At 32.7% G+C, this 26,399-nt stretch overlaps 1 long non-coding RNA gene across 3 annotated transcripts in view; it reads left to right on the top strand.

Annotated features, from left to right (window-relative positions):
* LOC148173647 (uncharacterized) overlaps nt 1-26,399 on the top strand; it is an 84,906-nt gene that overhangs the window by 7,927 nt on the left and 50,580 nt on the right. For 2 of the 3 annotated variants that reach the window (XR_015770267.1, XR_015770264.1), the window contains exons 1-2: nt 6,926-7,197; nt 7,270-7,309. This is a non-coding gene — a long non-coding RNA (uncharacterized LOC148173647). Of the gene's footprint in view, nt 1-6,925; nt 7,198-7,269; nt 7,310-26,399 lie in introns of those variants that run through there. The other variant, XR_015770265.1, reaches the window with a different exon arrangement.

Raw genomic sequence — 26,399 nt, 5'->3', positions numbered from 1 at the left:
AATTCAGCGGCATAGAGGAATAGCTACGGCGCGGCCATATCAGTCTTCCTTCTCGGTGACAGTTCGTCATTTGTCAGTGTCTGTGGCACAGTTGGCGGGGCCTGTGTCATGTGGGACAAAACAGCATCGGCGAAATCTTTGAATGTGAGCTAGCAACGAACGAAGAGGCGCATCTCTCACCGTCTAATCACCATCGAGGGGAAGTATCATTAAGGCACTGTCATGTCAATATGATATCTGAAGGGGTGGCTCATAGTGTTTCTATACAAAAGGGACTTTTTTAATACCGACTGCGGTTTGGGTACGTTCTGTTTGCATATTAGCTCGGGGAGCTCGCCAAATCAAATGCTCACTGACTTTTATCCTATGCTAATATATTCATGAAATTAGAATTTGCTTTCAAACGATTCTAGTTTATACAGATTCGCATGCCAATCTCTTCGACTGTTAATACAGAGGGTACGAATTATTAATTACACGGAACTACCAAAGATTAATATTCACTACAACAGATTTGTATCTCAGACACTCGAAATCACAATGAACTCTAAGAAAGATCATTAATTTCAGACCAAGAGCATTGTCTTCGGCGAGCTTCCATTCTTGACTTTCTAACACCACCTGGAGGAAACCGCCTAAAATTCTCTCAATTGCTCCATACCACTCAAACACGATCTGAAATTTTGTAACAACTCGTGACGTTCCTAAAGAACTCGTTCCGTGTAAAATAAAAATGAGTGTACGATACCTACACACATCTCGAGCATGAACTGAAAATGATGGATGATTTATGCACGGCACAATAGGTAGCACGTGAAATTTATCTGTGGGTGATTTGTTGCTCGGACCGGAAAAATTCTCAAACATCATTACGATCAAAATCGGATTCATTCCAAGAAAATCCGCCTCCGAACGAAATTGCAGTTGTTAAACTCACCGCAAAAAGACAGTAATTGCAGTGGGCTCAAAACGCCATTTCATTCAATTGTACAATTGCGTCCAAAAATAATGCACCATGGTATGAATATAATATGCACCCAACAATACATTTTACCCCTAGAACTTTTGGGCTTGAGATCTGAGCGGTCAGTTTTTGTCAGACAACCAAATTTTATTTACAACTCACTTGAAAACTCATGCAGATTGAGACGACTAAACAACATGATTGAAAGAAATTTTGAATCAATGTTTGTATTTTTAAGCAATGACCTCATTTCCACTATTAGATGATTGCGATTAAATTAATCACGCATTTAATTAAGTTTGATTGCTGACATGGTGGATGATGGAATCAAATATTAATTTTAATTAAAGATGTAATTTTTAATTTCTAATTTATTTCTTAAAATTCTTTTTTTTTCACATAATTCACTTTCATTGCTAAAAAAGTAAATTTTAGAATTGATTTATAATTCTGATCAATAGTAAGTAACTAAGTAAAGGCCAGATTAATGCAATAATTGAAATCAAATTAAACTTTCAACTTACTTATGTCACTTTAACATAATGTTAAATATTTTCACCCCTCCCCCCCCCCCCAAAGTGGAATCTACCTAAATTATTATCTCAATTAATAATAATCAATTAATAATTTGTCAGTGTGACAGTTATGAATTTTGAAAAACCCAATTATTTAAATTAAAAGTTTTTCGGCCAAAAAGTTTAATACAACTCTTGTGCGTTAACCATTTTACAGCCAACTTACAGCTACGCCGTCGTGCTTCAAACTGATTTCGCGCTGTAAAATGTAAGTAACGCGACTGTAAATAACTATTGATCAAAATTAAGAATTTAATTTTGTTTCGGTAAACCGGGTGTAAAGTCCGTTTTTTTATTAAAAAAACCACCAACACCGCACTCTCCCAGCACTTTACAACCGGCAACATCGTCGATGGTGACTTTTTGGTCATAAAATCAAATAGGTTAGCTGCCTAATTGACAATTTGATTACACAAAACGGCCTTCCAGGCTGTGCCGAGTCTATTAAATCCCGATTTGCAATCCAACAGGCTGTAAAAGAAACACGTTTTTAACGGAAACACTGCCTAATTTTCAGAAATGTCAAAAAATTGACAAATATTTTCTCACCAAAAATCTCCCTAGGCAACGTTGTCGGGTGTAATGCAGGGGAAAATTGCGGTGTTGGTGGTGTTTCTTTAAAAAACGGACTTTATAATTTTTTAATTATTTGTCTCTAGCTATAAAATATAGTTTTTTTTAACTTTGTCATAAAAATTCATTTTCTGTCATTGTTTGGGACCTAAGAAACTCAAATTTTCTTCATTATTTTCACTAGTAATTAACTTATGTCTCTACTAACTAGTAAGTGAAAAAGTTACAGAACAATGAGAGCAAGTGATTTGACATGTCAAAATTGACAATTGTATATTTTTATTTAATTTAAGCGAAATTTGAAAAATTTTATACTGCACTTTTAAGCTAATCTAAATTTTAATCATTCGTCAACTCTATTATTACAAGTTAACATTAGATTAAAACAAAACTTAACTTCACACGTTGATAGCTCTATCAATTCTTTATATTCCATTTACCTACTAATAAAAAAAATTACCAGAAGACAATTTTATCCCCTTAATAAAACATTATTTTGTGTAATCTACTATACATATTTTGTCTGTATGTCCTGAAACTTTATTTCCAAATATTTTTTCCCCAATTCCAGTAAGTTTGAATCAACAAAAAGGCTGTAATTTATTGAGGATCAATTCTGGTCATCAGACAAGACCCACCACTTGAGGGTGATTATGTTTATAGGGTCTTGCGGTCAGTTTGGTGGAAACTGTTTAAAAAGTTAAAGTCATAAACGCTCCACCGTATTTATATGTTTCTTTTACGATCACAGAACAGCAAAATAAGATCTAAATAATTTTAGAACAGGGTTTTTGCAAACATTGAAGAATTACCATTTTATGATGTGCTGGGACGGTCAAGAACGGACTTGGACCTGCCCCGGCGAGGCCCTCAAAATGTTTTCCGATGCTGGTGCATTATTTTTGGACGCAATTGTACCTTTCTAACATCACCGCGATGTCTTTTTGATGAACTGCCGCAAACAGGTTGGGCCTTTTATTGACAATTATAAATAAATTTTGAGCTTCACAGCACCTGGCTTTACCCCACTGAAATATAAGCTAGGACCAAGCTATTCATAACACGAGCATTCCATCATCCGAAATCATATTTGTAACCTTCCTGAACACATTCGTGTTTCACATTCCTCCGACAATGGCACCCACCGACGCATCAAACTTGTTTTATGCTTGTTTTTTTATTATTTATCTACGTTACATAAGCTTCGACTACTTATTCTTCGTCGGGTTGCAGCAATGAACAATGTTGTAGCGAGACGGGGAAATATTATTGTTTTTACTTTATTGGTGTGCCTGAAGGTGGTGCTCGATCGAGCGGAACGTTGGAATTAAAACGTTTAAAACTCATTCCATTTTGTTTAAGAGTGGTCAGGTCGGGCTCATTTACTGCACGAGTTTTGCTCGATTTTTTATTTTATTTTGTGTTAAAATAATTATTAATGCCTTCTCATTATCTTTTCCAAATAATAAGCAATAAAATTTGGGTATACAGTATTGTTGGGCTATTTCTAACTCTGCTAGATTCAAGAATCGGAAAGAAGAAATGTCATATTTCTAGCATTTTCAAATGGGGCCTGTAATTCTGTTACAATTATTTGAAAGTAGAGCAACGAAATTTGAGGAGATTACAGCTGTTGGTTTGTTTTTAAATAAATTGGGATGGAAATATAAATTTATTCGTTACTAGAAATTAATATTATTGCATTTGAGCACAAATTAATAACACTAGTCATCAAATTTTGGAACGAACTGAAATCATTTCTTAAGTGGAAAGTCCCCTGATTCCGAATCTGGAGACCGTTTTGCTCTACCAGGTCCGGATTCAAAGATATTCTTGAAAAATTATTATTTCAGATTCTACTGTTTAAAAATGTAAGTTCTCCACTTTTTCTTGAAGTTATGGGATTGCTTGAGTGTTTTGGAAAGCTAATTCAATTAGATTTTCAACGACTTATAAAACTTATTGCTAGGGTAAGTACGTCTTATAAAATTTTTGAAAAACGGATCTTATGTCTCAAAAAATGCGGGTTTCAGTTGTTTTCAATATAACTAATGCAATTTTCCATATAACTCAATAGATATTTACATAACAAGTACGGAAAGTGTCCAATTTCACACGAGTGCAAGACAGACACTTTCCCACGAGTTATGTACACTATTTTTCCTACGACCTTCTATCATCTGGAAAAAACTATAAGTCTCCACAATAGTTCATGTGTTATCTATTCTAAATGTTAAAAGTGACGTATTCCACATAGTTATTGGTTGCTGTTTTTGCACATCCATTTACAAAAGTAAAAGTCACTAGTGTGATGAATATATCTGCACACGTGTGTCAAAATTGACTTGTCAGAAACGACCATTTTTACTATTATGTATGTTGTTTTGCAGTGAATCGTCTAGACATTTGAGTGTGAAATTCAAGACTTGCATTGTATTTCATAACAAGTCAATTTTGATAGGTATATGCGGATATATTCATATCACTTTTACTTTCGTAAATGAATGAACGGAAACATCAGCTTTCAGAGCCATTTAGTCGTATGGAAAATGCCACTTTCATATAAAAATTATTACTTCGATTTTTTATTATAATGTATCATTGAAAAGGTTGAGTTTTAGCCTTTTTGATGTGTTGACAAATACATTGCTATCTCTCATAGTTTTAAAGTTACAGGACAAAAACAGTTTTTCAAAAAAATAAAACTTTTTCTTATATTTTTACGATTTCAGAAAAAATCAATGCCATTGCTTAAAAAATCCTGATTTCTATACACATATTGAGTTTTAAAATGACTTTAATGCTAACGCAGCACAAAAGAATACATTTTTAAAAACTTCTTGATGATGAAGAGTTCTTAGTTTGCCTTTAGACAAAAAATATAGAAGGTGGAACTTGTAGACAGGAATTTTTCAGAATTTTCTGGGAAACATAATGAGTAACTATTAAACACAAATACTTGCCAATCTGTTGGAAAGTTAGCACAAAATGGAGAGCTGAATCTCACCGAAAATTCATTTTTCATCTTTATTTGAACTTTTTTGCAAGACAATCTGGTGGTAGTAATCGATGCAAATCAGCATCAATTTCACAAAAAACGTATCTGGGTCGAAAAAATTATCTAGATCGATACAAAAACTTCTATAAATTTATTTAAATTATAAAAAACTCGGACGACAACTTTTAAGAGTTGCCGCTTAATTTTTATCTATCTGACCAGTGAAATCATTTAGAAACGATAAATTTATCAAAAAACTACATTTTTGTGGTTATTTAAATTAAAATTTTACAAAGTTAACAAAACACAATTTTTTTAACAATTCCTCTATATTCTTTGTCACGTACCTTCTAAATGGCAAGAGCAACTTTTTTAACACTGCGAGGAAGCAGATATCTCAACCCTTAGAATGACGCATCACAATAAAAAATAAAACCACCAATTTAGGAGTTCCATGCAAAAACGGGTCAAATAATCAGTTTTTCTCAAATATCTAGTCAAAAATTAATTCTTCCGGCGACTTTTATAGTTCTTTGGGAAGATTGTTTAATTATTATTTCAATGAAATTTATGATTTTGCAAGTTGTTGAGCAAACTGGAAGAAACGAAAGAAAACGCGAACTACTAAAAAGAAAGTATTTTGCAAATATATCTGAGTTCTGGCCTGATGGAACAAAACCGGCTTCGGATTTAAAATCAGGAGGCAATTCTACTTTAGAAACAACTTTCCACTGCTTCACTACAAATTTCGTTCAAAATTTGTTGACTTAAATGTTTTCAGAAATCCACAGCAAATTGTTCTGGTCTGTAGAAATTTAATTTATTTATAAATAAATAAAAGTAACATTGATTTTTTAAGTGTAAACTTATTTTCAAAAGCTTCAATTTGTAAATTGGACTCAATATTTGTGACTATCAGAAACTTTGGAAATTTTGGCGTAAATTAGTAAATTTTTAAACAGAGTAATAACAAGAAGGAAAATTAAATGACATTTTTAAAATGTATTGTTTATGTTCAGTGTTGAAATAAAGCGAATTGCTCTTTAAATGCACAAATTTCCACTGCAATAGAATTAAACATAAAACCACTATTTACCACAAATGTAATGGAGATAATAATACCAGTTCCGCTCCAAATGATCCACTTATTTTTTGATGATCGCTAATAAAGATATAATTCAAATAAACAGCCAAACCCAAGGAAGCAAAAGTTGACGACCTTATTCTAAAAATTAGGAACTGTAGATAAGTAATGACATGTTTTTATAATGACCTCATAAAGGTAAGTAGGAACGTAAAAATACAGTTATAAGTGGAGATTGAGTGGAAATTTTATCGTGTAATTTAGAATGTTTTTAATATGTCGATCCAGCGAGCGACGGGCGAGTGAAATAATAAAAACAAATTTTCATGTACTTACAATTTTTATTACTAGCAGTGATGGAAGTTGCGAAACGAGCGAACTTCTTTACATGAGCAATGTTAATTTGAAACTAAAGTTTGAAACACAATCCCAAAATCCCCAGTAAATTTGTGGTCAATTATCTTTTGGCCAAGTATAAATGAGTTTATGGCAGGAAAGTCGAGCAGTGACCGAAAGGCAAAATTACCGTCATATATCAGGTCCGTCCTTCGATTTAGATCCGCAAACCTTTACAAAAGCTCCTCTTTCCAAGGTATTTGCATATTGCAACTTGAATGGGTTCGCACTTAAAGAGTTTATTTTTAGCAGACACTTTCGAGGTTTCAAAGCCCATATTTATCTCGTCCTTCGTCTATTGTAAATCGTAATTGCAGGTAAGTTAATTTATGGATTTCAAATACTTGGAGGAATCTCAGCAGTTTGCGTCGGGTGTCTGCGGAGGTTGCACACAAGATATGAACAATGGAACATTCATCCACTGTCTGATGAACCCAATAATCATCCTGAATATATTACCAGCCCAACTCCTGGGTTTTCAGAGATTTTCCACGCCGCAGTGTCCAAAGAAACAATACCTACAGTGACCCACTTTAGCATATGGTCGCCGGACCATTTTTCTATAATAAGCAAATTTGCAAGACACCACGCTGGGTTGCGTCATGGGGTAAGTTGTAAATTACGTTATGCAAAAATGTCGGTTTTCTCGATGATTGTGGTCAACTTTCACAATTTGCAGAATGCAACCAAAAGCTAGTCTTCTCTCGATGCTGCAACGGGTGAGTCTTATTTTTAACAACTTGTACTGTTATTACATGCGCCCTTAATAAATGATGTCGAGAAAGTAATAAGTGGAATCACGTGCATGCTAGGTTCAAAAAGATCCTCGATAAACTTACATTGTGAAATTATTCAACGAATTACGTTCTAGCACGCTGAAATGATAAGTGGAATTATGTACCTTGTTAGATTGAGGAAATTACAACTTGGGACCGCATCAACATTTTTATAGTGCAAAAAGTTAATACCTAATAAATAGACACGCTCCTAATGTGCTGGTATTTACTATTTTATGTAACTCGAGAGATTCCAAGAGCTGCAAAAAGGGGGCACGCAGGAAATGAAGAAACACGTCAAATTAACACACCTGCATTGATTTCATTGGCGCTTTTTGCTTAAATAAATACTCACTTGTCAGAACAAGACTTAGAAAGTGAATATTTTTGTCAAATTAAATCATCCACGGAATAACTAATTCAATCTAAATTAATACAGGAAAACGAGACATTAGTTTTGGCTCAATTTCTCTTCTAAATAGTCGAACGGATTAATTAAGCCCACAATTACTTCTCCCATATTTAGCGATCATGGGCATAATTATCTGTAATTGTGACCACTAATTAGATAAATTATGTATAAAAACAAAGATTATATTGTGTATATTCGCTGCATATCTAACCATAATCGCGTACGTAACTTTTATTATAATCAGGAGATTATTAAACTGATTACATCTTAATAACTATTTTTAATGTTTGGAATTTTTATTTTTAGAACTCTGTGTTGTGTATTAGATTTAGTAGTAAAATTAAAAAAAAATTAAATTAGAAGCAAAGCGCTCGTATTTTTGGCTAGCGCCCGTCGCTTCTCCGACCGCAACCTCAAACTAAGTTCCTTTCATTTGTAATAGTTAAATTACTAGTTGTTTAATAAACCAATAATGATAATTAATAATTGTCTCGATAAATAGATATTGATAAATAGCGCCGCCATTAATAATAATTCCATTATGGATTCTTATTGTTGTGACTATGGAAGAAACGAGAGAATGCCATCAGTCAGTCACCAATTACAAAACAATTATTTCGTGGTCAGAGTAATCCTAAAGTGTGTAATTTCGCCTTGATTAAAGTCATATACTCATGAAGCGTAAAATTATGCTGAAACCCTAAACTCGTCTCTCATCACACATTTCCACGTTTTAACGTACATTAAAGAATTCATAAATTAAAAGCTCAAATGAGCTTTCCAGAGCTTCAATTTCGTATTCATCATTCTCTGAAAAATTAAAAGAAAAGCGAAATTACCCCAAATTGAGGTAATTTGGAGCGGGCAGACACGATCAGTGAATAAAGTCATTACATGAGTCACTTAATTAGTTAATCCCGTAGAAATTTGAATTTAAATTAAGTATAATTGTACCTTGGTACCGGCGTTAATTAAGAAATGGGTCGTCTTGGTGTATAGGAGTTATTAAGCTCAAATTTGTTTGAATTAAATTTAATTGTAAACATGAGATGGCGTTATTTTTTACGAGAATCGCCCCTAAAAATACATAATGCATGCCGCCATGTTGCCATTAATCTATAACCTATCTAAGATGGCGAGTGTGAGATTACTATAATCAGTGTTTGGTCACACGAGACTTGAGCAGTTTGTTCCTTCGAGTTCACGTCGTAACAAGTTATCGAAGTACCGGTTACAACGCTAGAAAATTACTTTATTAACTCTTTGAAGAGTTGTCCTCGTAATCACCATCATCCGCAAATTACGCTAATTGCTTGCACTTTTTTAAAATCGCCTAAATAATAACTTTATCCAAGGGAGGGTAATAACCTGGAAATTAATGTTTTGTGAAAATAAACATGGACGAGACATGTGTAGCCGTAAATTAAGATTTAAGAAACCTAAATTTAGAACGACATTTGATCTAACGCTGGACGAGCCTCATTGCTATTCTCTTTCTGTTTGGCAGAAAAGTGAAGGTGTCGTGATGTCATGGATGACGTAGGCTCATTTTTTATCGTAATGCCATGCATTATGTATTTTATTTCGCGGTTTAATAAGCTGCAGATGAAATATTGATCATGCCGACGAAAATTTTCGTAATCTGGTTCGTTTTCAAATGTCTTTTTTGGAAAATCATTTCTCTGAATGGTGCGTTCTGGTCCGTGACCCTTGCGGAGGACGCCCATTTTTGTACCATCCTCAGGGGTTCTTGGCCATTTTTTAACCGCGCCTACCAGTTGGGCATCTTGCTACCACTTTAACAGACACCATTCAAGTGCAATTTGTACCAAAAGTTTGGAGGCAAGCAGGGGCGAAATTGTATTGCTTCTAGCAAAATTTTCCTGAACTGCTAATACCTACATGTTTTAAGACAGTCTTTAAAATTGATCGAATTTTACTGTAAAATTTCAAAATTTACAATTAGCACTGTTTTTAAGCGGATCAAAAGTAGTAAATTTTCTAAAGTTTATTGTTTGAGGGTGAAAACTTTGGTCGTTCTTAAAATAAAAATTTCTAAAAATTAAACTAACTAACTTTAAAATTTTGAAATTTAGCACAATTGATAAAGAGGTTAAACGCATTGAACTCTCCAAATTTTACTGTCTTAGATTGAAAACTGCCCAGGTTACGGAATTTGATAAAAAATAGTAAACATTTTTGGTCGTCTTCATAATTAAAATTTCTAAAAATTCAGTTTCTTCCTCAAAAATTTTGGAACTAATCATAGTTTGTAAGGAATCCTAAATTAGTAAAATCTTCAAAGTTCACTATTCTAAGATAAAAACTGAAAAAGTCAAGAATTTTAATGGTAAGTGATGAAAATTTTTGTCTTCTTTAAAATGAGTTTCTAAAAATTCTTTCTCTTACTCAAAAATGTTGGAATTTAACACAATTAATAAACAGGTCAAAGACCCTAAACTCTACAAATTTTACTGTCTTAGGATGGAAACTGCCAAAGTTACGGAGTTTAATAAAGTAGTGAAAATTTTTGTTCGTCTTCAAAAAAAAATTCCAAAACGTTGGTTCCTTACTCGAAAATTTTGCGATTTAGCATGATTAATAAACTCGTTTAAAGCAATAAATTTTCCAAATTTTACCATTTTAGGAAGAAAACTGTTAAAAAGTTATGAAATTTAATGAAAAGTCGTGAACATTTTTGGTCGTTCTTAAAATAAAATTTTTAAAAGTGCAATCTTTTGCTTAAACATTTTGAAACTTAACACAGTTAGCAAAGAAGCCAATATTAGTAAAACCTCCAAATTTCACTGTTCTAGAATGAAAACTGCCAAAGTTAAGAAATCTAATAAAAAGTTGTAGAAAATTTTTGTCGTCTTAAAACTGAAAATTTCTAAAAATTTGGTCTTTCGCTAAAAAATTTTGGAACTTGGCATACTTAGTTTGCAAAGATACCAAAATTAGTAGAAGCTTGAAATTCCACTATTCTAGGATGAAAACTGACAAAAATTGAACAGAAAGTTATGGAAAATCTTTGTCGTTAAAGTAATAATTAAAAACAATATGGTTTTTTATTCTAAAATTTTGGAATTTAGCACAATTAATAAACAGGTCAAAGACAGTAAATTCTCCAAATTTTACTGTTTTCGGAAGAAAACTCCTAAAGATACGGAACTAAATGGAAAGTGTTAATTTTTTTTTATTAAATGAGAAACTACAATTTGAAAACCACAATTTTTAATTTAAAAATACATATAAAGAAGACGATGGAAATTCCGCATATTTCAACTCCCATTTTGTAGAAACGATTTTCAGTTTGAGAGAATTTTCTTCTTCCGGATCTGAAAATTTAAATTTGCAGAATAAAATTTATTACACCTGAAAGAAAATTGTTTAATTTTTTATTAGGAACAAAACAGAATTTTTAACAATTATCTGAAGAAAAGATTGCAATTTTAGCTTTCCAAATGGGCCGTATTCAGTTAAAATTGCATCATTATTTTTGGTATCAAACTTGATATCAGCCAGGCCTGAAACAGCCCGAAATTTAATGTTTTTTCATTTAACTGAGGTAAAAAATCGAATAAATTTCTTGCTCCACTTCCAGTCAAAGAATGCACAGAAAGCAATGTAAAATTCCAGAGATTTTAAACTGCAATTTGAAGAATGCACTTCTAGTTTAGAAGAGAATTGTGATTTTTTTTATTGTTTTATTGCAACTTCTTCTTATTTAATATTTGTCTTTACAATTGAGTCGGATTCGGTTAAAATTGGATCATGGGCTTAAAGTCAGCGAGTTCGGACCTGAAACAAAGAAACGGAATGTTATTTTTACTGTTTACTGATTGTAATAAACGAATAAATTTCTACAATTTTCAATCAAAAACTGGCGAATTCTTTGTTGATTTCGCTCAATCTGGAACCTGTTGGCTCGCAATTAAAACGCTCTGAACATAACTCAATCTCGGCGCTATAAATATGAATACAGGTGCTAAGTATCCCTCGTGAAACCCCTAGAATTTTCATTACGCATCCGTTTCGAAGTACATATAAAGCCTGTGGTTAAATTCTCGTTTAGTCTGCGTGCTTCTCGCGACTCGCCATATTAATGTACCTAGATTATGCTAATTCCGCATATACATAAACATCTACTTAATGTAGATCGCCGTCTGAAAAATTACACGCCATCACCGGCCGGCGGACTCTTGTTCGGCAAAAAAATAATTGGCACCAAAACCACGCGTCATTTTGTGATGGAAGTTTTGTTGGTAATGGAAGGTGGGACTAAAAACCCTAACAAGGAACTACGGAAAGAAACGCATGGCTGATAAATGAGGCGGCGTTTATTAAATGAAGACATTCTATTCTCTTAACGCGTTGCTAATGATAATTTATCTCGTACAATTCATGTTCATATACACACAGTTCCATTTTTTATGAATTCATTTGGTTAAGCACAAATTTAATTTATTTCGTTTGACAAATGGCCATTCAAAACTAGGAGAAGTTCGATATTTCATTCCCGTATGTAAAAGAACGTGAGGCGCTTAATTAAAAGAAGAAAACAGTGAATTGATTTACATGATTGTATGCAATTTTCAGGTTGCCGGCGCCACTATTCTTAACGGCTTTGTTAGCAGAGGAAATTTGTGTACTTGGCAAATATTGTTGACAAGCTTAAACACTGTCAAAAAGTTTTGTTCCGCTCGCAGGAACCGTAGAACCGGTGATTATATAGTCATCATGTTAAAGTGAGCTCAGTAATGATGCATCCTGATAATTTCTCATCATTAAGACCGACCGGTTCCTGCTGGTAAAAAGAATCCAGAATTCTATCAAAAGTTGTACCTACTTTGGAAGCCTCTCACAATCTCCTGTCTCCGTAATTAAACATCATCATTGAAAATCGCGTACGTCGCATTAATCTTACGTTCTATTCCCGAAGAAAAAAAGCAACTGTTAGAAAACATCGCAGTGAACCTTGGCATTATATCCTGTGGGCTTTCTCACCAGGAGTCGACACACGGCGACGTTGATTAAATGATTCGATCTTGAATTTAAGTCTTGGAATATTTTGATTCATGCAGTGTGTGGTTATAATAAAAGAACAGGCTTCTGTTGGTTGAAGCATGACGCGCCTCGCAACCCAAAGAGACGAAAAAAGCAGCGCTTAGCATTCCTCCATGCCTAACAAGGATCGGCGATTTTGGGACCGTTTTTGAATATGTAAAGTCGGGCGTCTACGCGCACGAAAATCCCGGCCATTTGTTAGATAGAAAGTTGAAAATGGTCGAAACTATTTGGTGGTAGTATCGCTGTATCACAGCTTCGAGAGACACCATTAGGGAATGACATTTGATGGATTCGGTAGACCAGCCCCAGTGCACTGGGGATTTCTACATTTTTCGTTTCCTTTCAGGTTTTTTAGTCGCCGAGGGAGCCTGAGCTAGACGGACGCACAAAGCGAACAAAGACATCAAAATGATGGATTCGGTTCATCTTATCCCAGAGCGTGATCGAGTCATATTTCAGAGGCGCGGCGGATGGGACACGGCTACAACTCTGAATGTTAATTCCATCATCGACCCACCGACGTTTGCTATTTCAGACATGTTGCACCAAGGAGGCCTCCGCCGAAATTACCTAAGCAACACATTTCGCGCACGTCACTCATATCGAATGAAACTAACGACGATGAGGGGCATGAATTTAAATGGTCACATCCAACAAATTGAACCATATATCTGGCTTCCGCTGCACTCGTACACTCTGCTCAATTGTTTACTGAATGCTGCATTCCTATAAATCATAGACCTGTTTACCATTTTAACATAAATTACCCAACGGACGAAAAAATCGAAACACGCCGCTTTTATCAGACGGATAAGAGATCCTATCGCCACCGAACGATCGTTAATCTTACAAAACTGAGGCCAAGGAAACGTTAAACTTCCAATTGAATTGTCATTATCGTGGGGCTCTTAACAAGTACAAATAACCATATCTTGTTTCTTTGGACTGCCAACGAAAAATACAAATTCTTGCTTTGGACCAAACATATTTTATTACATTCCTTTCAGAGTATCTGACGACGATGACTGTATTTCCCACGTCTGGCTTACTAGGTGGAAGACCCACAAACCAAAAAATTGCTATTTTAAACTATCTGGACACGAAAAAATTATTTTTAGTTTACTCGAAGTTTCAAACATTTATTAGCTAAAATTGCTCTTTAATTTATTTATTATTTTATTTGTATTCTGGGCTAAATTATTGTATTACGTATCTAATTTAAGTAGAATTTTTAGTGATAAATTTAAAAAAAAATTTTTTTTTGTTGCCCTGAATATCTGCGGATTTCTATGTTGTCAAGACCATAGTTTTTGAATGTATTCTTAAAAGTACTGAATTGGCTCTGGGTTTTATGATTTTGGCGTATTTTATATTTTTAATAATTTAGACTTTGAGTCGGCTCTTCAGAACACGAATTATAATAAAGTGTTTATTATCATGTTAAAATTCGCTTTTGGGCACGCCACGTGGCCAACAAAAGTTGGAATGCTTCAAGATTTTCAGTAAATAAGGGCATAAAAAATATAAAAGACGCGCTTATAAAATGCGTTTTATTAAAGTTTAATAAAAGTTTTACAATTTTTTTTCTTTTTTAACTTCTATATACATGAATTAACAATTCAAACGAAACAATTTGTAATAATTTCCAAAAAAAAAAGATATTTGAGTATATACTTGCTATTTTTTTCAATTTTACAGATTTTTAGTAAAATATAAAAATCAAGATTGAAAAAAAATCAGAGCCAATTTTTCAAAACCATTCAGTTTTGTGAATTGTTGGCATAGAAGTATTCGAAACCACTCTTACATCAAGGGCAACAAAATCACTGTTGACCAGTGTAATTTAGAGAATAATTAACACTAATTTATAGCAAAAACAGAATTTTTTAAATTTACATTTTTGCAATCTATGAGCATTTGTTTTTTTTATCCTAGGAAAATTTTAAGTATTTTTTGGCTCGGAAACATCATCAAATCTGTATTCTACATCAATCGAAGGAGCAGCTTAAAGTCTATAAGCGAACAAAATTTGACATTGATAGACCAGGAATTTTAGAAGATTTTAGAACAAAAAATATACAGTTTTTAGCCCTTTCGGTTAGAATTTTTTTTCTTAAATAAGACAAATTTTTCTTATTGTCATAAGGCCGGAATTTTATAAATCAAAATCTGAGTAAACGAGGGTGCAAACTTATCTTTCTGTCTGTTCCAGTTCCGGAGAAAAAAAAATCTGGATTTTAAAAAAATTCGCACTATTTTGCGATTTAACAGAACCGCGAAATTATAATTGCTTTTAATTCAGTTATTTCTTGCTATAGATAAATTCAAAAAACAGATTTGGATTCTATGAGAAATTCTGTATAAAGTTGGAACAAGTCGTATTAAATTAACATTACAAACAAACGAAATCTGGTCATCAGTAAATTATAGTAGCGGTAATTTTTAGTGTTTTTTCTGGCACGGAGACGTCGTCAACTCTGTTTTTATCAACCAAAAGAGCAGCTCAAAGTCTGTAAGCGGCCAAGAACTGAGTATTTTAAAAGTTAGATTCAAAAAAAGAAAAATTTAGATTTTTTAGTGCATTGAATCTGAAATTTTTTTCAAAAAAAAATTAAATATTTCTTTTTGACATAAAGACGAATTCTTATAAATCAAAATTTATGGAAACGATGGCGAAAACAGTACGTTTCCAACTGTTCCAGTTGCGGAGAAAAAAAAGTTTGGACTATTTTGCATTTTTTAGATCTTCGAAATTTAAATTTAAATAAAGTTTTTATTTCAGTTATTTCAGGTCATAGAAAAATTCTAAAAACAGATTTAGATTCTATATGAAATTCTGGGTAAATTAAGACAAGTTGGCTTAATTTAACATTACAAATAAATAAAAAAATATAAACGAAATTTTACTATCAGTAGATTTTGAAAATAGGCATTTTTAAGTGTTTTTTGGCACTGAATTGGCACATTAAATTTGTTTGCATTTTACATTTATCAAAAGAGGAGCTCATTGTCTATAAGCGCACCAAATCTGACATAAGTTGAGTATTTATTACGTTAGAGACAAAAAACCGGAAAATTAAGATCTGAAATTTCTTTCTTCAAAAAATTAAATTTTCTTATTGACATAAAGCCGGATTTTTATAAATCAATCGCAATTTGAGAAAACGATAGCGTAAACCATATCTTTCAATATTTTTCAAATATTAAAACTTGATTGCAATTTGGCAGAGCCCCGAAATTTTAACTGCTTCTAATTCAGTTATTTCTTGTTATAGAAAAATTAAAGAAACAGTTTTGGATTCTATGAGAAAAAGATTGCCAAATTGTATTAAATTAGCTCTAGAAATAAACGAGAAATTGGCACCAAAAGATTTAAATAGATAATATGTAAATGTAAATCTTTGCGAAATTGTTACTAAATTACAAACTAATTATATTTCTTAGTATTTTTAATTAGGAATCGGTGCAGAAAATTGGGAAACGTACCAATGATTTTTTTTTCCAATTTTGAAACATGAAATTTTTGACATATCCACAAAAAACCTGAAAAGACTTTGAGTAAAAAATTATAAAAACGTATTCTAGTTCTAGTTTAAACAAGCCCCGACATTCAACAGAATGATTCAGAAAACTCTGGCAAAACAAACTGTTTTATATTATCTTAGTCCCATTTGTTTGAATACACCTATAAATAGTTTGAAAACAAACTTTTCAGAGTTTTCAGTGTTATAAATTTCTACAACGGTGATTCATTTTATTTTTTCCGCGACCTGTTATAGACATCGTTGTATTTATATCGGAGTAGAATAAAACAGTTTGTCGTAATTTATAGCGAAGTTTATAAATCACTATTTCAGCCACCACATTGAGCAATATTGACGTGATTCGTTGGCGCTTACTACAAGACCTGATTAATGTCTAAGTTATAGACATACTCAGTACAGAAACGGGGATGAAATACTTGTTTTGACTGAGATGGGTTAAGTGTGGACGGATTTATACGAGGGCTAAATCCGACAACGGAAGTAAAACGGTGTGGTGGTATTTATCGAAAAAAATAGTTTAATTGTAATAAATGTCGGTGGAGGTTTCATCCTCTCTCACTTTTTACATTTTCTACTTCAGATGTTTTAATTTATCTCTGTTTCCCTGATGAAAAACCATAGAAAAAGCTCCGCTCTTATTTTATGATAAACGATTTTGTACAAAAGAAAAATTTCGAAGTAAATGAGTCGTAAACAAAAAAGCCGGTCATCAAGAAAGCAGATTACGGTTCAGACCGCTTATTGATGACCTCCATGTTCAAAGACACAAAGGTCTTATCACTCGGAAAGGAACAAATACCACCGGTCCTAAAAAATCATCACCAATCTATATTTCCTAGAAAACGTTTCTGTGATAAACCGATCGGAGACTCCACTTTATTTTCCACGGTTTTGTTCTTCAATTAGAAACGGCAACATCTTGTTTACCACAATCATCATTAGACGAGTTTTTTTAATCAAATCCGATGGATTTATTTTAACGGACACTTGTCACTTTTAATAGGAGAATCGATCATTCGGGTTAGTTGCGAGGGTGAGAAATCCGATATAATAACGAATGAACATCCCTGCAGGGAACTTTTCCATTTCTTAATATCGTGTTGGGCTGCGGGCATGGGATTATTGCAGCAGGGCTGTAAGTGTATTTTAATTGCACCGGATTTTCGTTGCACAAGATGGAATGCTCGGATTTAAAGAGAAGAGAAAATTTCAAAGTCGGAGAATTTTATTCGCGCCATTGTTTCGTCGCGATCTTCGCTGTTTTTGCCGGCTGATGGATACAAGATGCATTAGTCAGTCTGATGCATGACATACGTCACAGCTGAAACTAGAAAAGATGAAAAATGCGATGGAAAGACGCTGGGGAAGGTTGAGCGAAAAATACAAAGTACAAAAACTGAGGAAGTGGGGATCAGAACTCACAAACAGCTAAAGTTTTTGGGTCTCCTGTGGGAAGCAGCGCATTGATACTCGCAGTGATGAATGTCGGTGATAATGCCCTCTCGTCAATCCCCGTCCGCAACACCGGCCGAACAATGCCAAGCTCCTGGTAATTCACTGCTACCCCTATCTATTCATTTCTGTTCTGCCCTGCGATCTGGTTTTGTTGGTTCTACATCTTTAATAAATGCCACCAAATTATTACATAATAAGAATTCTTCACGACTCGGAATTAACATTCGAGCAGGTGGCGGCCCATCATGCTTCTTCGTTCGGTCTTCCCATCACAATAATAATGGGAACGTCTTAAAAGCCCAAATATAGAACGCCGACTGAATAGTCCCTACACGTGCGTATAACAGATAACCGGGAGATTTTTGGACATTTGACTAATTTCGCCCCATTAATCTGTTTCAACCTTAGCTGCAGTTACTTATTATCTTCACCTTTATTGGGGGTAACGTACCTATAGTTTGCGGAAACCTAGTTAAGCGTTTTATTAAATTACAAAGAAAGACCTTGCCTTTAACTCAGGTATTCTATTATATTGGCATTGAAATATTCGGCTTCTAACCTTGCAATTACCTGTGCAAATAAAAGGATTTTTCGGGTTAGTCAGAGACGGTTACGGTTATTCTCAAACATGAAAAACAACTCGGAGGTTTCCGAGTTTCGCGGGAAAAAATTACTGATCTTATCTATTAATAAGTTTTATTGAAATGTTCTAGAATTTCACGCAATACAACGAAATAATCAAAATACACTTTTCAAGGCAATGAGAAGTTCGTTGTCGTGCGTCGCGGCGGCTAAATTGCATTTCATTAATTTTATAAAATTCTCATTTTTTTTCTAATTTTTAGCTCAGTGTTGACTGTAAATTCGTTTTATCCGTTTTTATTTGAATTAAATAGAGAAGCCAATTATGTTGAAAAAAAATTGAATTCGCGAATATTTCCGCAAAAACTTAAAAATCGTTTTAAATTATACTTCTTAGGCGTCGCGACGCCAACCAATCCGTGATAAAAAACAAATTTTTTCGTCAGCTTCTAGAGCTTTGTCAACTATGAGCGTATGCAAATTTTCAAAATTGTAACTTTAAAATTAAAGACGATTTTGAGGGTGGACACAAGTGTTGCCGGACCCTGTATTTAAATAAGGTAAATTTGGAAATAATTGCACCTTGTGAGATTTAGCACTGTTAAAGAGCAGTTCGAAAGTAGTAGTTTTTCGAAATTTCATTGCTAGAGCTTCAAAACTAACACATTTACAGGTTACGAATTAAACATATCTATTAAAAATTTTTGGCTAGTCTAAAAAATATTTTTTTTTAAATGTGCTTTTTGATTTTGTACAGTTGGTAAAGGAGTCAAAAGTGGTAATTTCTCCAAGTTTTATTGCAGTAGCATTAAAATTACCTGAATTCCTGATCCGAATCAATTATTTTCGAAAGTTTGCGTATTTTTATAATATATATATTTTTTTAAATTGTGTTTTCTGTTATACAATCTCGTGATTTTGCACAGTTGGAAAATCAATTAAAAATAGAAATTCCCACAAATTTTATTGCTCTAGTATTAAAACTACCAGCATTACTGGTCCGAATCAAACATTTTCAAAAGTTTGCGTATTTTTAAATAGGAATTTTTTTAAATTATTATTTGTGCCCTAAATATGTGAGATTTAGTACACCTAAAGACCAGTTTATAATTAGTAGTCTGTCCAAGTTTCATTGTTATGGCTTCAAATTGCGCCAAGTTGCAGGTCCGTTTAAATAAAGATATTAGAAATTTTGGGCTTGTCTTAAAAATAAAAATTTCTAAAACTGTTTTTTGCTTTATAATATTGTGATTTTGCATATTTAGTAAATCAGAAATAGTAATTCCCGCAAATTTTATTGCTGTACTATTAAAATTACTAGAATTACTAGTCGGAACGAAATATTTTCAAAAATTAGGTTTTTTTTCTAATAACAATTTAAATTTAAATTATCACCTTTGCCCTATATTTCTGAAACTTGTAATAGTTAAAGAGCAGTTTATAAGTAGTAGTTTGTCCAAATTTCATTGCAAAGGCTTCAAAATTAACAAAGTTACAGGTCCGAATTAAAGTTTTTGCTTTATTTAAAAAATAAAATTTTCTAAGAATTGTGTTTTTTGTTTTACAGTACTGTAATTTTGCACAATTGGTAAGCCAGTCATAAATAGAAACTCATTAAAATTTCATTGCTGTAGTGTTAAATAGAATTACCGGTTAGAATAAATTTTTGTACCAATGGTCGTTTTTTTTTAATAACAAATTTGTTAAATAAATATTATTTTTGCTCTATATTTGTGAAATTTGCTACATTTGAAGACCAGTTTTAAATTAGTAGTCTGTCCAAATTTTATTGCTAGAGCTTCAAATTTAACCAAGTTACAGGTTCGCATTAAAAATATTAGAAAATTTTTACTCGTCTTGAAAATTAAATTTTCTAAAAGTTGAGTTTTCTGTTGTATAATTTTGTGATTTACCACAGTTGGTAAACCAACCCAAAGTAGTAACTTCCCGAAATTTCATTGCTGTGGCATTAAAATTGCCAGAGCAACTGGTCTAGATCAAATATTTTAAAAAAAATTGTATTTTTTTATTTAGTTTTTTTTTCAAATGATCATTTTTGCTTTAAATTTTTGAGATTTGGTACACTTAAAGAACAATTCAAGATTAGTAGTCCCTACAAATTTCGTTGCTGGGGCTTCAAAATGAACAAGGTTACAGGTCCGAATTAACCACATTAGAAATTTTTCACTAGACTAGTTTTAAGTAAAAATCAAAATTTTTCAAAATTGTGTTTTTTGTTCTATAGTCTGTTGATTTTGCACACTTAATAAACTGACTAAAAGTAAAAACTACCCCAAGTTTTGTCGCTTTGGCTTCAAAACTAACAAAATTACAGGACCCGATTAAAAAAAATTGTAGACTTGCTACTCTAAAAAATAAAAATTTCGAAAATTGTTTGTGATAATTTAACAATTTAATACAGTTAATAAACAAAGTTAAGAAAAAAATACTCACACTTTTAAGAATCGTCAGAGCATGAAGCTCTTGAGAAAAATTGGAGTAGGCGCATCCACCATTTTTTCAATATATTAAAAAAAATCATGTGGATGTGTAAAGGAATGTTTCGTTTCTCTGTAAGTAAATGGACGGTTTGGGCTTTTCAAATGTTGCAATTATGCTTGGTATAATGTTAAGGACAGGTTTCATCGATTATCCAAGAATATACTTATCATTATTGCAGGTATAACAAACGGCACCGATAATAACAACACAAAGCCGCAATGTTGGAATAAGCGTTCTATAATTCCATCACGCCTTCCAACAATAAAATTGCAGCCATAATGAGATTGTGGGAATTCTTTTAATAAAGTGTGTACGTTTCAAAGTGGAACTTTACTTAGCAGTAATGCAGTAATTGCAGCATTAGAGAAATCCAATTTGAAAGCAGAGTGCGTCGGTAAATCCCCGCCCAGCAATACCAACCTAATAATCGGTATGAAAGCAAAACGTGTAAAAGAAGTCGAGGCAATATCTCAATTAACAGCCATACTCGCATCATATTCGATTACGATTTAGGAACAGAAGCTATGATATCCATGCAGTCATTAATTACAGAAAGAGATCCGAGAGGCCATAAATAAAATTCGACATTCCATTTGGCAACGTCGCGTGGAGGGTGGGGCGGATCTGACGCGATGATGGAACGAACCTCGGAGAAAAATGATCGTGTCAGGAAGGAGGGGGAGGGGGAGAACGAGAGGGTGAGTCTGACCGGGGTTGCTCGGCCTTGATGGATTAGAGCCTCAAGGGGAGGGGGAGCTGCGACACACGTTTCCCTCATACCAATTAGAATTCCTCCGATTGAATCGCTGATTGCCCCATCCAGAAATTCGCGTTTGATTTATGCTTTGTTTTGATATTTTTCTCTTTTCTTGTTTCAATTATCGATTTCGAGAGGTACACACTTGGATTTCTGATTAATAACTGCGACCTGAATTTTTCTTTTCATTATTCATGAAGCCGAAAAGTTGTTTATTCAGGGGTGGAACATGAAAAATTTGTTCATGCTTTCACATAAAACCAATAGAGCTAATGTGTTCTTTCATTATTTATCGGGGAAGTAGCGGGAATCAATAACTAATATACATTATGACATTTCATTCCGATAATGAAAGAAAAACTTATTAAAAATGGATACGACAATACGTAGGTAACTAAAGAATACATCAAAACTGAACAAATAACGTGTGGGAAACGAATTATGGAAATTATGTTGTTTAGAAAGCAAAGTTTTGCTTACACAGACAATTCTACATGCATCGTATTATCTATTTTAATTTGTTAAACAAGCCTGGAAAAAGTGCCATCATTTTTCCAACGACGTTTTCGGGTTAGCGGAAATTTATTGACTTATAGTTTTCTTTTTTGTACTTTATGAATTTTAGATTTCGGTTTTATTCTCTTTAGACATAAATCAGTTTCGAAATTGTTTAAAGCTCGGACTGAATTATAGGTGCTCATGAGCTAACATCAAAACTGAAGCAGTATTTATTTATTTTTATGGTAAATTTTATTTTATTTATCTAAACCTAAGATTTTCCTGCTAGGATTTAATTCTTAAAACTTTTTTTTTTTGCATTTTTATGCGTCACAAAGCTTTAAAAAAACTGCAAAAAAATTGAAACTGGCGCATCCACCATTTTTGCAACGTGGTAAAAAGAATATTTGTGTGAAAATTTGGAAGAATTTCTCGTTTTTTATGTTTAATTTAAGATTTATAAGGAAAACAAGTACTTTGAGAAAAGTTTAAAAGTTTTCTGAGAATTAAAATTTTTGAATTTACATTTTTGACATGTCGATAAAATAAAAAGTTCGAAAATTTATTGTTTTTTGGCGTACAATGCTTTAAATTAGAACATTTGCTAAGCCAATGAAAACTAGTGACTTTTCCAGATTTCATTACTACAGCTTAAAAATTATGAGACCTACAGGTCAGTATTGAAAATTTTAAAAATGTCTCTTTTTTAGAAAATATAAAAATTCTTTCTTTTGCTTTATGATAGATCAGAAGAAATTGATTTTGTTAAAAAACTGATAAAAAGTAGTAATCTCACTAATATGTATTGCTCTACCTTAAAATCTAACAAAATTACAGGCCCGCATTTAAAATGTAAGAGAAATCTGTGTCGTCTTTGGATGTTAATTTTGACATGCAAATTTATGTCATTGCTATTGCAGTGGTATTTAATGAAGTTATATTTTTTTATTGGTTTACTAACTCTGCTAAAGCACAAAATTGTGGAGCAAAAAACACAATTTTTAGAAATTTTTATTCTTATGGCTGGCCAAAAATGTTTAATTCGGACCTGTAACTTTTTTAAATTTGACACCCGAACAATGAAATGTGGACAGATTACCAATTTTGAACTGTTTTTTAAGTGTACCAAATTTTACAAATTGAGGAGAAAGGTGATAAATCACAAAAAAATTCAAAAAACGAAAATTGTTAAAAACACTTATTTGAACTTGTACTTTTGAGAATTTTAACGCTACAGCAATGAGATTTGGGGGAATTACTACTTTTGAGTTATTTACCAACATTGCTAAATAACGAGATTGTAGACTAAAAAACCAAATTTTTAGAAAGTTTTATTTTGAAGGCGAGCCAAAAGTTTTTAATATTTTCTATTTTGTCAAATTCTAAGCTAAAGCAATGATATTTATATCAATTACTCATTTAACCTGATTGTTTAATTTACCAAATTCCATAATTATTATAGAACATAAACAAAAAATTTTAGACGAAAATTTGTAATAGAAAAATGGTGGATGCGCCACATTTAAAATTTTTTTTCTATAAGCTTTATGCTGCACAAAAATCTAAAAGATTTTTTAATCAAAGTCTTAGAATTTTGGTTTTATTTGTTTAGCTAAAGAAAGGCAAATTTTTTCAGATCCGTATTAGAAAATTTCTATACAGTGCATTTTTATTATTTATTATTAAAAAAATTGATCGAAGTTTGAATTTCGAGGTGTATTTTAGATTCCCCAAATTGTTCTAGACAATGTTAAGCGTTTAAAAATCTAAAATTAAAAGTTATATAAAAAATCAAAGGTTCAGAATTTAAAAAAATATGTAGTTGAGAATGCTAAAAATATGAATTTAATTTTTATCATTTGTTTAGTTTCTTTACATTTGTTGAATTTTTGAATTGGACTTTTTACCATGAAACTTCAATTTTTTAATAGCAAAACAGAAAAATTCGATTTGAATAAATTTCTGCACGCTGTGACAATTTTCGTAAAAGTGTGAAAAGAAAAAAAAAGCTGTAACAATAAAACTAAAAACTTTAAGCAGTAAGAATAAGTCAGTAAATGCAAATCCGTGGCATGTCGGCCTTAATCCCCTTCTTGATTTCACGCGACATGAATCCAAAACAATAACATACGTTAAGGGTGAAAGCTAGCAATTAAAAATGTGTTAACGCTGCACCCACTTAAAAATTCACCCCAACGCTTTGCGAAGAAATATGAAACGTTTCCCGAACTTATTTAAAAACCAGCAACACACAATCATGTAATATGAAGTTGAAATAAGCAGAGCGGCCGAGTTGTGTTTACAAAGAGGAATTATAAATGGGGAGGCCAGAAAACGCAAGATAAATGCTTCCCAAATGAGAAAATGCGAACGAAATGAATAGTAATGAATAGGAAATGGCTAAACAGTGAAATGCTTTATTCGCCACCGCTTCACCGACAGATGAATGAGTGATAAGTGAAATGTAATTATATTTTATTGTTTCACAGAGATGCCGCATCGGGTTTGAATAAAGACGCCGTTTTATCACCAGTGCATATTTTGACGCTACAAAGGAACCATTAATTATCCCCGACTTGGCTGCAATGAAAGCTTTATTGTTGCGATATCATGTCAGGAGACGCTTTTTGTAATAATTTTACAATCCGCTGCGAGCTAAGCGATCGCTTTTATTCCCAATGCGCTCGATCGCCACTGATAACAGATAAAGAACGCGGAAGAAAAAATGATTGCAAGAGGAGGAGAGGCGTGGATTCGTAATTATGATATCAGTGAAAAAGCGGTAGGTGTACTTAAGCAGCCGAATTTTTGCAGTTAATAAGTATTAGGCGGTCGAGAATGAGAATAATTTATTATTCTCATCATGGAAACACTACAAAAGGTGTGGTTGTAAATAATGTTCACACAATATTTCGGGCCGTACTCACAGAGGAGTGCCATTTGTCTAAGCGTCTATTAATTTTAATTTTATCTTTTTTCTGGACGGGGTTGACGGTCATTTGTTAAACAGTCCTCCGCTACTGGTTCAGTTTTATTTTTCCATTACTTGGTGATTACTGCATTATTAATGGCAGCTATAAGCAGACATCGCTACCAAATGATAACTAAACATGTTAATTACTATAATGGAGGACGGTATTCCAGCTATGTTCCTAATGGCTGCCTTGCTCTTTTTATGACCATTTTTATAACGACTTCGTGTCAATATTTTACCGTTTAGATACTACTCCAATATACACAAAGCGCTATTTATTAAAGAAAATACACATTTTCATAATAAAATTTTAATCTTACCTCAAAATTTTTAAATTACACGAACATTAAACGATCTACACGGGCCAAAAGACACGACTTTACTGACGTCCGTCTGATTTTAATTACCCAATCTGCTAACAAAAGAAATTATGTAATAACGTTTTATTTTTTGCGTATTTGCTAATAAATTAATTCGGCGATTTTGTATTATATAAGATTTTTTTCTCAAACGGTTTATATTCCAATTAGAGTCAACAAATTTTGGATGAGTGTCATTTCTAAAGCAGAATTGTGTCCTGACTCTAAATCCGAAGTCCGTTTTGTTTCATCAGATCAGGACTCAGAGATATTTGTAAAACAAGCTTTTTTTAGCACTTTTCGTTCACTTTTGTTTTTTTCAGTTTTGCTTCACAATTTGCAAAATCATGAAACTCTATAATATACCATTGGAGAGGCAATTAAACAAGCTTTCCAACGAACTAAAGAAGTCGCCGGAAAAGCTACTTTTTGTCAAGATAAACTGATGAAAGTTTCGGAAAACAAACGATTCTTAAAAAATTTTGACACTTTTTTGCTGAGAACTCTTAAATTGCTACTTTGATTTTTTATTGTGATACGTCGTTATAAAGGTTTGAGATCTCTGCTTTCTAACGCGGTGTTGAACAAATTATTATTTCTTGCCGTTAAGAAGTTACATGACAAAGAATAAGGAGTGATTTCAAAACAAGTGTGGGTTTGGTAACTTTTGAAAATTTTGTAAATATTTTAATTTAAATACCCACAAAATTGTAGGTTTTCCATAAATCTCACGCTTTTAAATAATTTCAGTGGTCACAATGGAAGACCACAGATAAAAATTCTGCAGCAACTGTTTAATGATAATTTAAATGAATTCGAAGACGTTAATATTAAATTTTCGTAAAATTGATGACGATTTTCAACGGTTACTGCCACCAA

Source organism: Gnatocerus cornutus, chromosome 6, assembly GCF_029298725.1.
Source record: "Gnatocerus cornutus isolate USDA-ARS CGAHR chromosome 6, icGnaCorn1.1, whole genome shotgun sequence".
In the NCBI taxonomy this organism is placed as follows: Eukaryota; Metazoa; Arthropoda; class Insecta; order Coleoptera; family Tenebrionidae; genus Gnatocerus; species Gnatocerus cornutus.
The sequence above is the reverse complement of the archived record's forward strand: the minus strand, read 5'-3'. Positions and strand labels throughout refer to the sequence as shown.